This window comes from Cyprinodon variegatus, unplaced genomic scaffold, assembly GCF_000732505.1.
Source record: "Cyprinodon variegatus isolate N-32 unplaced genomic scaffold, C_variegatus-1.0 Scaffold270, whole genome shotgun sequence".
NCBI lineage: Eukaryota > Metazoa > Chordata > Actinopteri > Cyprinodontiformes > Cyprinodontidae > Cyprinodon > Cyprinodon variegatus.
The window spans coordinates 307,325-318,803 of NW_015150723.1; the positions used below are offsets into that span (position 1 = coordinate 307,325).

Sequence of the window (11,479 nt, forward strand, 5' to 3'; positions counted from 1 at the left end):
AAATTTATATATTTTTTGACATTAATTTGGCATATAATAATACAAAAAACTACATTTCACCAACAGATGTATTTCTTCTTAGAGCAGATTTCTGTAAGATAATTAGGTCTAATTTTGCAAAAAAAGCTCAGAATTTCTGTTTTAATAATGAAATCTATGTGATTGACCTAAGCAACATAAAACAGTAACTAATGCTGCAGAAAATAACTGTATAGGTTCGAGGATTTTATTTCCTTAAACTTGTATGCTGCTGCAGACAGAAAATCCCTCCAGCATCAGATCTGCTGCATCAAATACACGTGAGAGAATGCATGAAAGAGGAGGGAGAAGCTTTTTCTGCCTGAAAAGGTAAGCAATTGATAGATAAAACCTCTTTTCTTTTTATGAACAGAGTTTCAGGCTTCACCACCACCACTTCCTCTGTTGTGAAGCCAACGGGTGCAGTTTTTTACTGGAAACCAGTAGCTCTGACTAAGAACACCACAGTAGTATTGTATGGTGAGCTTGTGGCAGCCGTTAGTTGCCTAATTCAGATTGTGAGACAGTTAACCCCTAAATGGCATTTTCATGTGAACTGTTGTACATCCTCTATGTTTCTTAGGTATACGCTTAGGTAACGTCTTACTGGAAACCAGTGACTTTTAACTGTAAGCTGGTGTGGTGTGGTGGCCGAATAATATTTGCACACAGCAGGCCTGGGTGTGGTTAAAGGTGTGACTGAACAATGTCAGCTCTGCAGAAGAGTTCCACTACTGAAATCAAAGAGAGAGCCGTTGATATTGCTTAAGCTCTGGAGCTCCTGCTCTAACTGGCCTCAAAGCAATGCATCGTTATGTTTATCAATCCAGCAACCTAACTAGAAAATCATGATTATGACTTACTTGCAATTTATCTGAGCAACTCCAGCAGCACTTTGTGTCTTGAATTATTGTACAACTAAAACAAATAAAATACCACTCTTCCTTAGAGAAATAAACAACTGAAACCACAACCAGTGTACATCAATTCGTTGATATTGACCTCACTAAGCTATTTTTCTTTCTGGGGTTTAACTTTTTAAAAAATATGATAATACCTAATAAACAAGATGTATTTTTCAATCGATTGGACAGAAAGGCCCAATCCTTACAGCAGCTATAGTTTTTTTTTACTTCTGCAATGTGCAACTTCACCCTTAAAGCATGTGCAATTCTCAACCCAAGTCAGAACATACTGGTAATAGCTCTTCTGTTATGCAATCTAGCTGCTGAAGCAATTATCTTGTCACTTGAAACACATTTTGTGGTTTTCTTGATCCGTCATACGAGGAAAGATCTAGATTTTAATGAACCCTCAGTCTGCTATGCAGATAGAAGTCAAGCTGCAAACAAGCTGACTGCTCTGGGTTCTTGAAAAGCTGACATATTGAAGATAGTTTTTTTTAAAGGCTAAAAATAGCTTTCTCAAGATTTTACTTGATGCTGAGCACAGGAGGAAGTGCTTCAGTCTCTGTGCTGCAAGTGAGACCCATGTGCGTTGACAGATTCTGCATATGAATTAAAATGATGGGCTTAATAATAAGCTGCATGCTTTTATAGTGACTTTTAAAATAATCCCCAACCTTTGATTTGAGGTCTTTTCCTGCTTAAAATGTCTAAACACTTACAGATCTGGTGCAAAGATGGCTAAAGTTTCAAAGGTTTTTCTTTCTCCAGACAGAAAAATCATTGCAATAAGCAGAATCCATGCCCACTTTGCACTGAAATATGCAAAGTGTTATACCAAAGAGTGTTAGCCTATAGAAACAGAAAGACTGATTTAAAAATGACTGCATTGAAAAATCCAAAAGTTTGTTAAGGACCAGCCTTAGAAGTATAGTGGAGGCCCTCTCTACTTTGAAAAAGAAATGCACATGCACAACCCTGCAGCCACTCCTGGGAGGGATGCACAAGCCCATTTGCTCATGCATGCACACTCTGTTTATAAGTTGCTGTTTGAATCACTCATACAAGCTTACTTTCCAAAAGAAGATTTTTAATTTTTCCACTATGTCAGACTCACCACCAATAAGTGAAAATGGGGACGAGCACGTAGGACGGCCTTAAATAAATCACCAGAATGATTGACAATTAGGAGGACCACTTATTTCGACGATCCACCTGGAAAAAGAACATCCACTATACCTTTAAGGCTATGCTTGTTAAAAGAGTGTAGGTCTTTGCTGAGGTATAGCCACCAAGAACCTTTAACAGTCACTCATAAGTATATAGCTAATAATAATGCTTCACAAAAAGAATTTGAAAAGGAAAGACAGCCTGTGTTGCAAGCTAATTAAGGAATGCTCAGATATTAGTTTGCATTTAAAAATGCTCATTAGTACAGACTTTTACTGTAGCTAACCATATATTTGGCTGTAGTTATACCAAATATAGTTTTATTATGACTTAAGGAAGTTAGCAGCTAAGCGATGCTAACCGATACTAACCGAATATGGCTCAGGTGGTTCCCCTCAGGGACTGAACTCCACTTTACAAACCTTCTAACAATAATCTAAAAGCTTTTCTCTCATAAATTAAGAATTTAAATGTCAACCTATCAATTATTTAAACTTGCATTAGTTTTAAGAATATTCATACTACTTTAAGAATCTAAAAAGTCACAATAGTTAATGTGATTTTTTCCCCTAAAGCAGACTGAGAACATATCCTAACATGATTGCTGCAATGATTGGCAAACCTTCTCCCATCTGATCCAAGGCTTTTATGCCAAAAAAAAAGGCTCTAGTTACAGGAAATAGAAACAAGGCTATTTTACCATTATCAAGAAGTCACATTTCATAAAGAATGAAACTTTTTGTATAAGAGGAACAAGATACAACTTTGACAGAAATAAGAACATGAAAATGGAGGCACAGCTGCAAGTTGTCAGGGTTAGTTATTTGTAGAGAGGAGGAAAGTTCCTCATTGTTAGTATACCATAAACCACGGAGGGACAACTAATTTGTTTAAAGACAAATCTATGTGCATTCCATGAAATGGTCGGTGTTGCATAAAAGGTGCATCTTTAAATCATTCGAAACCTTAAAAGTTAGACAGCATGATTAAACACAACGTTGGAGCCAGCAGATAAAGAGATGGCCTGAGAAAATGTTTAGTTTCTGCACAGTAATCATTGCAAAGGCTGATTTTGTAAATGCAACATTAGACTTAAGGTTTACTTTCATTTGAATGGTGCACCTGATTTGCATTTTTGCAAATAATGGTTACTCAATATTTGCCTCTGAGCAGAGATGTTAGAGATGAGCTGAATGGACTGAATGTTCGGTTCATGGTTTAAAAGTCAGTTTGGGTAAAAGTGAGGATTCTGTGGAGCCCTAGTAAGGCTGTACAGCTAATCTTCATTACTGCATATTTTCCAACAATAAGCATAACCAAGTGATTAAAAATGTTTCTCTTTTTCTTAAACAAAAATCTTTCTTTCTTTTGTTTTATGAAAAATGTGTCCTTCTAACATCCCACTTCTGGTAAATATGGTGAGCTGGTAAGCTTTATAGTTCAGCAATGAAGGAATCACACCATTTGCACCAGTTAAATTTACTTTCCTCAAAACTAATTTTTCTAAGTTTGCATTGATTAGGGTTTTGAATCTATTAAATGGTATATGTGTACAACTATGCAATTCATACGTCAAATTTTATATTTTCTTTTGTTTTGTAGCCAAACACAACCATGCCTGCAGGTCAAAGGGTGTCATAGAACCCATATTTTCCATGAACTACAGGCTTTAGTGCAGTTTCAGCAACTAATACAAACGCAAAACACTCTAGAGCACTTTTCCCACCATTTTAAGCCTTCAAAGAATTGCCTGTTCTCTTTTCCATGACCCATGCTTCAAAAGCAATTGTCTTCTAACAACTGAATGACCTCTAAACGTAAAAAAAGCAGGTTCATTGTGGTTCACATCCATTCCAAAGACATTAAAGGCATTTGATTATAATGCCTAATTTGATCAAACGGATTTTTCTTAAAGAGTGATATTATATCACTGATTATTGTTTTCAGGAGAGAAAACAAGCTTATGTAATAAGAATTTTGATTTAGTGTAAAACAATCCTGATGAGGTTTTTAACAAATCCTGAATTATTTTCCAATAATATATTAGAAAAACATCACCATACTGTATGTGACTTAGCAGTAGAAGAACATTACATATTGTAACTCATGTAGAATGTATTGTGGAAGATTTTTTGTGTTGCCATAGAAAAACGTTTGAATTTTTGGATAATTTACTGCAATGAACATGCAGACTTAACATGTCAAGGGTCCATATCGCCATTTCCAATTGAGACGTCTAGTTTGCGATTTTTCATATAAATCAATCTACAGCTGATTGTACTTCTGCAAAGCTACAAATAAAATTAAACTCACCGATAAGGTTTGGCTATGCTGTATCTGGTGAACCTAAACTACTTTATTCCTAGAACCACTCATAGTCCTGCTGTATATTCACCTGTTTTCCAGCCTTTTCAGGCAGTTTTCAATTTAAAGAGAAATCCTCCAATATGACAGACCACAAACCCAGCTGAGCTCCACCTGTTTCTGATAGAGGAAGTTGAACTTTAAGTGACATTAACAACTTCTGCAATCACTTTTGCCTAACTTCATCCAGAATTTCCATAGCAACGTCTTACCTTTGCACTTCCTCCTAATTTGCCATCGAGATGCCACCGGCACACACAAAGCAACCTGTAATCAGAATGTTCCGGCATTGACTTCATTTCCATGTACACCAACTCGCACCACAAAGGTAGGCCACACATGAGAAAGGGAAGTTTAGGCTGCAGTCCACAAGGTAAATTCACCAACAATAAACCAATTCCACATCTATAGATATATTAGTTAAAGTCTTCCTTCTGTCACGGGTGTTTTCACTTGTGTAACTACATAAAGTTAGTTAAAATGGTATTCTTTTATTCTGTTTATTGTGACTTCCTGTTTTTTTTTTTTCCTATTTGTTCCTTACTTTTATTAAAATATTCCTGTGCGTTTTTTTTATAGGCTCAGTCTAATAGAGACCTTTCTGCTATTAGTTTAGAATAAGATATTGCTTAAGGAAATAATGTGCTGCACTAAGAAACCACTGGGTGGCATGCTAAATCAGCGTGTTCTCAGCCCTTATAGATTATGCCAGATTAAATTTGAAAAAAACAAAACGCAATAAATTCCCCTTCTTTCATAGGGTGATAAGAACCACAACGCCTGTCACAGCAAAGACAGTTCATTAAACATTTTCCTTTAAAATTTGAAAATTTGCAGGGACATGTATTGGAAGGAGGATATTTGGAGGTGGCCAAATAGAATGATGGGACAGATTGTACTGTGGTTTCTCTTTTATGGTGCCTGCAGAATATTTTCGTTTACACCCAAAAAGGGCAGCTTATTAGAGCATTGTTAGATGTGATGCTTCATTAAAATAAAAACAAAATGTCTCTTGTTTATACTGAGGTAAAAAAGATTTTGGAATTGAGGGTCTATTAAAAGGTTTTAAGCAGAAAACATCCCACCTCCAGTAAATACCTCTCATGTCACTTTGATTAGCAATAAATCAAAATTAATTGGCTTCAAGAAATAGTAGAAGAAAGTTTTTAAAGTGCTGTAAAATGTTTTAAAACAGTTTTTTATTCATCCAAACCATCCTCAGGCTTGCATTAACAGATTATTTATAGGGAGGCTGATGAGTATTTACAAGAGAAATGAATGCTGGAGGTGGTGCACCATCGATTATCTTCCTGAGTGAAACAGAAACTAGGAATGGATATTTTAACAGCTCCAGTATAAAGAAATTAACAAGCAAATTATGAAAATATACATCAGTTAACTTCAACCCAAATGTTTTGGATGTTCTGTTCACATAACTCCTCTCATTCAGAAAGCTTATCAGCAGGGCAGCATATCTATTTCCCATGTAAATGCTATTTGGCTTCTGTGACGCAATACTATTGTTTAAAGGTTTGTAAAATAGAAAATGCAAAAACATTTTTTGACTTTTTTTTTTTAGATTAAAGATGTTTTAAGAAGCTTCACACAGTTTAATAATTGCCTAAAATGCTTTGTCTACATACCAAATAAAGAGAATAAAAAAAAAATGCTATGCAGCTTATCAGTCTTACCACTCATTATTTTAGAAATACTTTGTATATAATATGAGATCTTGTCACTGAGACGTATGCAATGCAGCCTCTGTTAATATCTCAAAAAACTTTACTGGCCTGTGTTTCATCATTTCCTTCTGCAAAGCATCCAGTATAGCAGCCGGGAATGCAAAATAAGTCCCAAGAGGAAGTTTGCTGCAAAGGTTACTAGACAGGGAATCATGCCGAAAAAAAGTGCCTATTATATAGAAACATTGCAAAAAACAAATGACCTCTTTGAATAAATGTAGTAATAAAACATGCAAACACACTCCCTCACTATGTGCCCTGTCCTCTCTCATGCACATATGCACACATACAGGCGTGCTCACTCTCACATAGTTTCTCTTCCTCTCTCTTTTAAACACACTCAATATTCAGCTCATATCCGGGTTGACAGTTCTGCACCACCTCAGACTCCAGCCACATGAATGAAGGAAAGAGGGACAGGGAATCCCCATGTCACTCATTATGAAACTCTCACACACACTTTACACCGCCAGGCAAGGTTAATGTACAAGATCAGTGGGGGTGAGCAAAGAAATCCGTTGGCGGCAACAGGGAAAAAGAAACATTAAAAAAAGGAAGTTAAGATGATGTTGAGCAATAAAATTGGACGCTTTTTTTTTTATCTACAAGTTTTGCATGAAAGAAAAACTAAGTCGGACCCTATGAAAATAGAAAAACAAAGTCTTAAGAGAAAACATTTTCTAAATTCAACTTTCAATATCGGTTAATAGTGAGAAGAGAATGATCGTTTTTCATCTAACAAATTATATATGTTTCTTTAACTGCCCTGTGCAACAATAATCACAGTAATTCAAGCAAATAACTTTTCCAGTTGAAAACTCAGAGTCCACTTATGGCTTTTTACCAACTAAAAATGAGAAGATACCTCCAGGATGTTTTAATATGGCCACTTTCATTCTTATAGGTTTAGGCACTATACCTGAAACCTAGGGGTCTAATGATTCATCCAGCATCACAATACCGGATTTAAAGACGACCAGGTAAGATTTGTTTCTTATCGAATCTTTGTACCGTTTACTGATAAAAGGGATCAGGATCAATCAATATCACCGTATTTATTTTAGGTTTTTAACCACAGGAGCAAAACTGCCATTCAGATGTGGTGAAATAGCAGATTGCCGTCAATTGAAATCTCTGTTCCTGATTCTAACTTTAGTATAGTTAGAATAAAACATTAACCAGCCATGGTTTTTTTTTTTTTTTTTGCATCCTTTTCCACATCCTGCCTTATTTCAAATTAAAAGTCTCATACACATTTACAAGATTTCAAACTTAAAGCATTCCCTATCCAACCCAGAGCTCATGACATTAGCTTGGACCACAAACAGCTCCTGTATTGTGAGATAGATATTATTCTGTTCAGGCAAAGGCAAAAGTCAGGAAAGTCCACGTTTATTATTTTTATTATTATTATATTTTTACAACGAGTCAAACAACTTCTTGCAGCTGCAAACAAATAGCAAACAGGATATTTTTTTCATAATTTAAGCAGCCTTGTAACTCATTCTCCAAGTAACTCTTATTCTACCCTGATGTTTCTTGTGAGCTTTGCATTGTGGGGTCTAAAACAGGGCTGTTCACATGTCTGCTAACAGCGAACAGAAGCTCCAATCACTAGGAGTCTGTTGATGTCATAAAAACAATATCTGATTTCTGAAAATATATAAAAACTTCAATAAATAATTTCACAGCTATTACACTTTATAACTTATACAAAGTCAGTGCAAATTCCAGAAAAGGCGTGGAAGTAACATCTTTTTGCTTTTGAAATAAGAAGAGATGGGAAGGGAATTAAGTGTTATATATGGCAGCCGAGGGATGCAAATGCCATGCAAATACACAAATTTGCAGAAAATTCAAAAAGTCCTGCAAACACAAAAATAAGACTTGCAAAATGTCTGTGGACCAGATGTTTAACAAAAACAAACGGGATTGGTTAGAATAGGGGAGAAAGAAAACGTAAGTTATCCTCTTCATCTTTTGCAAAAGCTTTATCTCTCTGAGCATCCCATTTATGCTTTACTAAGGGTCCGTTCCCATGAGAGTCTATGATTGTTGCCTCCCCCTAGTGGTCTGGAGGACATCCATTATGAGGTTTGCAGCTTTTCTTGACTTGCAGTTGTTTTTGATTGCAGGATTCTTTCCTTTAGACATATTGTGTTAGCATCATGTGTATTTGGAGGGGGTTTTGTGTTAACACCATGTTTGTACTTTGCATCTTTGTTGTTCTAATTTTTGAGTTTGCAGTACTTTTTAAATATGCTCTGAATTCCTTGTTTTGCATAGCATTTTCACCCCCGTGCCACTGTAGCTAAAGAGCCATAACTTCTTACTGTGCCTCCAAGAAAGAAAAAAAATTCAACATCTATAAACCAGACCTGCTTGGACTTTATAAGCAATCCCAATCTGTTATTCAAAATAACAGCTTGGGATCAATCTAACCTATCGTTTTCTTTGCTTCCTATCTGATAGAAAAGAAAAAAAGAGATTGAACTTCATTGATCTCACAATGGAGAAATTAAGGCTCTGCATTTAACCCATCCCCTTGGGGAGCAGTGGGCCACATTGTGCAGCTCCCAGGAAGCACTCGGTGGGTTAAGGGGCTTGTTTAGAAACCCAGAGTGGAGGCTGAGGGGATTGAACTGGGTACCTTCTTATTGCACAAGCGCACTGTTCTAACCCACTACGCCAGAACTACAACCCTTTGAGCATAGTTTTATTTTAGGTGTAGAGGCCCACAGAGCACTCTTCTAAAAATCTGATCTGCATTAGGGGTGTGAGAAAGAAATTAGATCTGGTGATATACCGTGATATTTGGCTGCCTGATATAATATAGATTTTTTTTGTATACACAGAGTGTATACTAAACGAAATTTTGTTTTGTACAGCTCTCATGATTATTTCCATCTCCATTGAAATTGCAATATTGTGGTAATATTGTATTGTGACCCAAGTATTGGGAGAGATACTGTATCACAACACCCATGCCAATACTCACCGCTAGTCTGCATACAGAGATCTATAGAAAATACAGATATACTTGCAGTGAAATTTAACTCACATAGGCCTCAGGGTATAACTGATAGCTGAGCAGACTGGCAGGTATGAATTCACGCACAGCAGCAGCATTATTATGTTTTATCCCACACGACTTACTCCATCTCATTCTTTCAACACAGATGGCTGCGATTTGAAACCTTAAACTGTTAAAATTAGCTGGAACATATGAGCTCATATGACAAAAATATGAGAGTGGAGTTAAAAAAATAAATAAAAAGCATACAGTAACATAGCATCATGCTGCCACCATCGTGTCCATAGTGGTTGATGTTGTACCACAATACTGAATGTTAGTTTTCCTTCACCTACAGAATTTGCCATATGACAAATAAGGTCTGTATTTGCTTTCATCTTTTATGCGGCCATAAACATATCTTGCAGCCAACATCAAATAGAGCTTCAGCTGATTTCTGTACCACCACAGGATTGTTCTTTGCCGCTATTTTGTGAAGGGCGGAGTAGAAGTAGAGTGAATAGTGACGTATGAATGCAGCTTTTGGAAGTTCTACTTTAAGCTCATAGAATAACTTCAAGTATTTCCTGAATTCCGTGAACGCACCAGTTTCCAAGCAACCGGAGAATGGATTTTCACGTAGGAGACGCCCTGTGCATTCCGATCTGAGCTTTCCCAGGAGGTGACGCTCGCCTACCAAAATAGACAGTATGACGTCGCTTTATAATACAGTTCCTACTAATATATATATATATATATATATATATATATATATATATATATATATATTTATATATGAGATGAATGAAAATGGTTTGGTGTTTGCTGCATTGTGTTGAGCCATATAACGCTTCAGGTCAGGCCATTCAATAAAGTTTTTTAAAAAATAAAAAAGGAAGAGGAAGCCCGGCTTACTATCTCTGTCTGACATGACACCGCACACTTCCTTTTATCTCTGCAAACCGCCCAATACGCATGAGTGAGCGCTGCACGGCCTCCAAAACCTTTCAGCTTTTCTAAAATCCATCTCTGACTGTCAAGTGCAAATAATATAAAATAGCTGAAACTGCTATTAAGTTGCAGCAAAAAAAAAAAAAAAAAAAAAAAAAATTAAATCAAGTCAGCTGAATGCATCTTCAAAGTCCCAGGCAGAAACTGCTTCCTCATTTAGGCTTTGAAGGGACCACACAGCTGTGCAGCACTTATCTGAACTTTTTATGCGTTTAATTCATAGAACAAAATTGAGCTCACAGACTTACCTCGAGTCACTGGTGATCTGGCGCAACTTTTGCACATCTTTGCTGGTTTTTCTGTAGTGTGTGTTTTTTTCATACATGTCAGCCAACTTTTGCGAAGTGCGCATTTACACCAGCATAACCTGACACAATGTCTTTCACTTTCAAACTTCTGCAGCTCAGAATAAAAATCCCCCTGAACATGAGCTCCAGCTCATAAAACATTTGCGCGCTTTCTTCCTCTCTGTCCCATTTTTGCCTAACCATGACTACTTTACCAGCCTGCCTGCTCCGTTGCAGCTCCACCATTCATACTGATCTGCCTGACAGACTTGCAGAGTAATAGATTTTTTGCATTTATGGACACACCCACTGGGTCAGACCTCCCATTTGTCTAGCAATGAAGAAGGCTTGGTCATGAATGGAATTCTCTGGTTTTCAGATGAGCAGTCATCCCACGCTCAAAAGCATGTAGACATACCGGACTTGAATAAACAAAAGGGCTGTTACAGCTCCCTTGACACTGACTTTCACAAGAATTGGAAGGGAAATAAAAAATCCCCAAAACAGACCGTAAAACTGCAACCTTACTTTGAAAAAAAAAAAAAAAAGCTGTTTTGTCCTGACAAAAAACCTGCTGCACTAAGACCATAATTTGCTAAACAAAAAACTTCAACGTTTTCAAATATTTGTATGCAACCAGAAAAAAACTTCAATGTTTGTTAATGGGATGTAATGAGAGAGCATTCCATAGATGTAAGATGGAAGGATAAGATCATCTGAGAAATACTTAAGAGCATGGGCGACAAGTGCCTCTACTGACCCCTGAAATGAAGACATAAAACTAAATACATTTCCTATGATTACAGGATCATAACAGCGTTTACATAGCAGCAATATTTTAACAAGGATTTTAAAATTGAGGTGTTGCAATTCTTGCTTTAGTCATAGTAGGACAGTGGTGTCAAAAGTACACACAATTGTTACTTAAGTAGAAGTATAGATACTGCAGTTTAAAAACACTCTGGTAAA

General features: G+C 36.6%; 1 long non-coding RNA gene across 1 annotated transcript in view; it reads right to left on the reverse strand.

Annotated features, from left to right (window-relative positions):
- The window catches only part of LOC107089885, a 114,266-nt gene extending 103,505 nt beyond the window's left edge, over positions 1-10,761 (reverse strand). The window contains exon 1 of the long non-coding RNA XR_001481450.1: positions 10,472-10,761. This is a non-coding gene — a long non-coding RNA (uncharacterized LOC107089885). The remainder of the gene's footprint in view (positions 1-10,471) is intronic.
- Between the last annotated feature and the right edge of the window lie 718 nt (positions 10,762-11,479).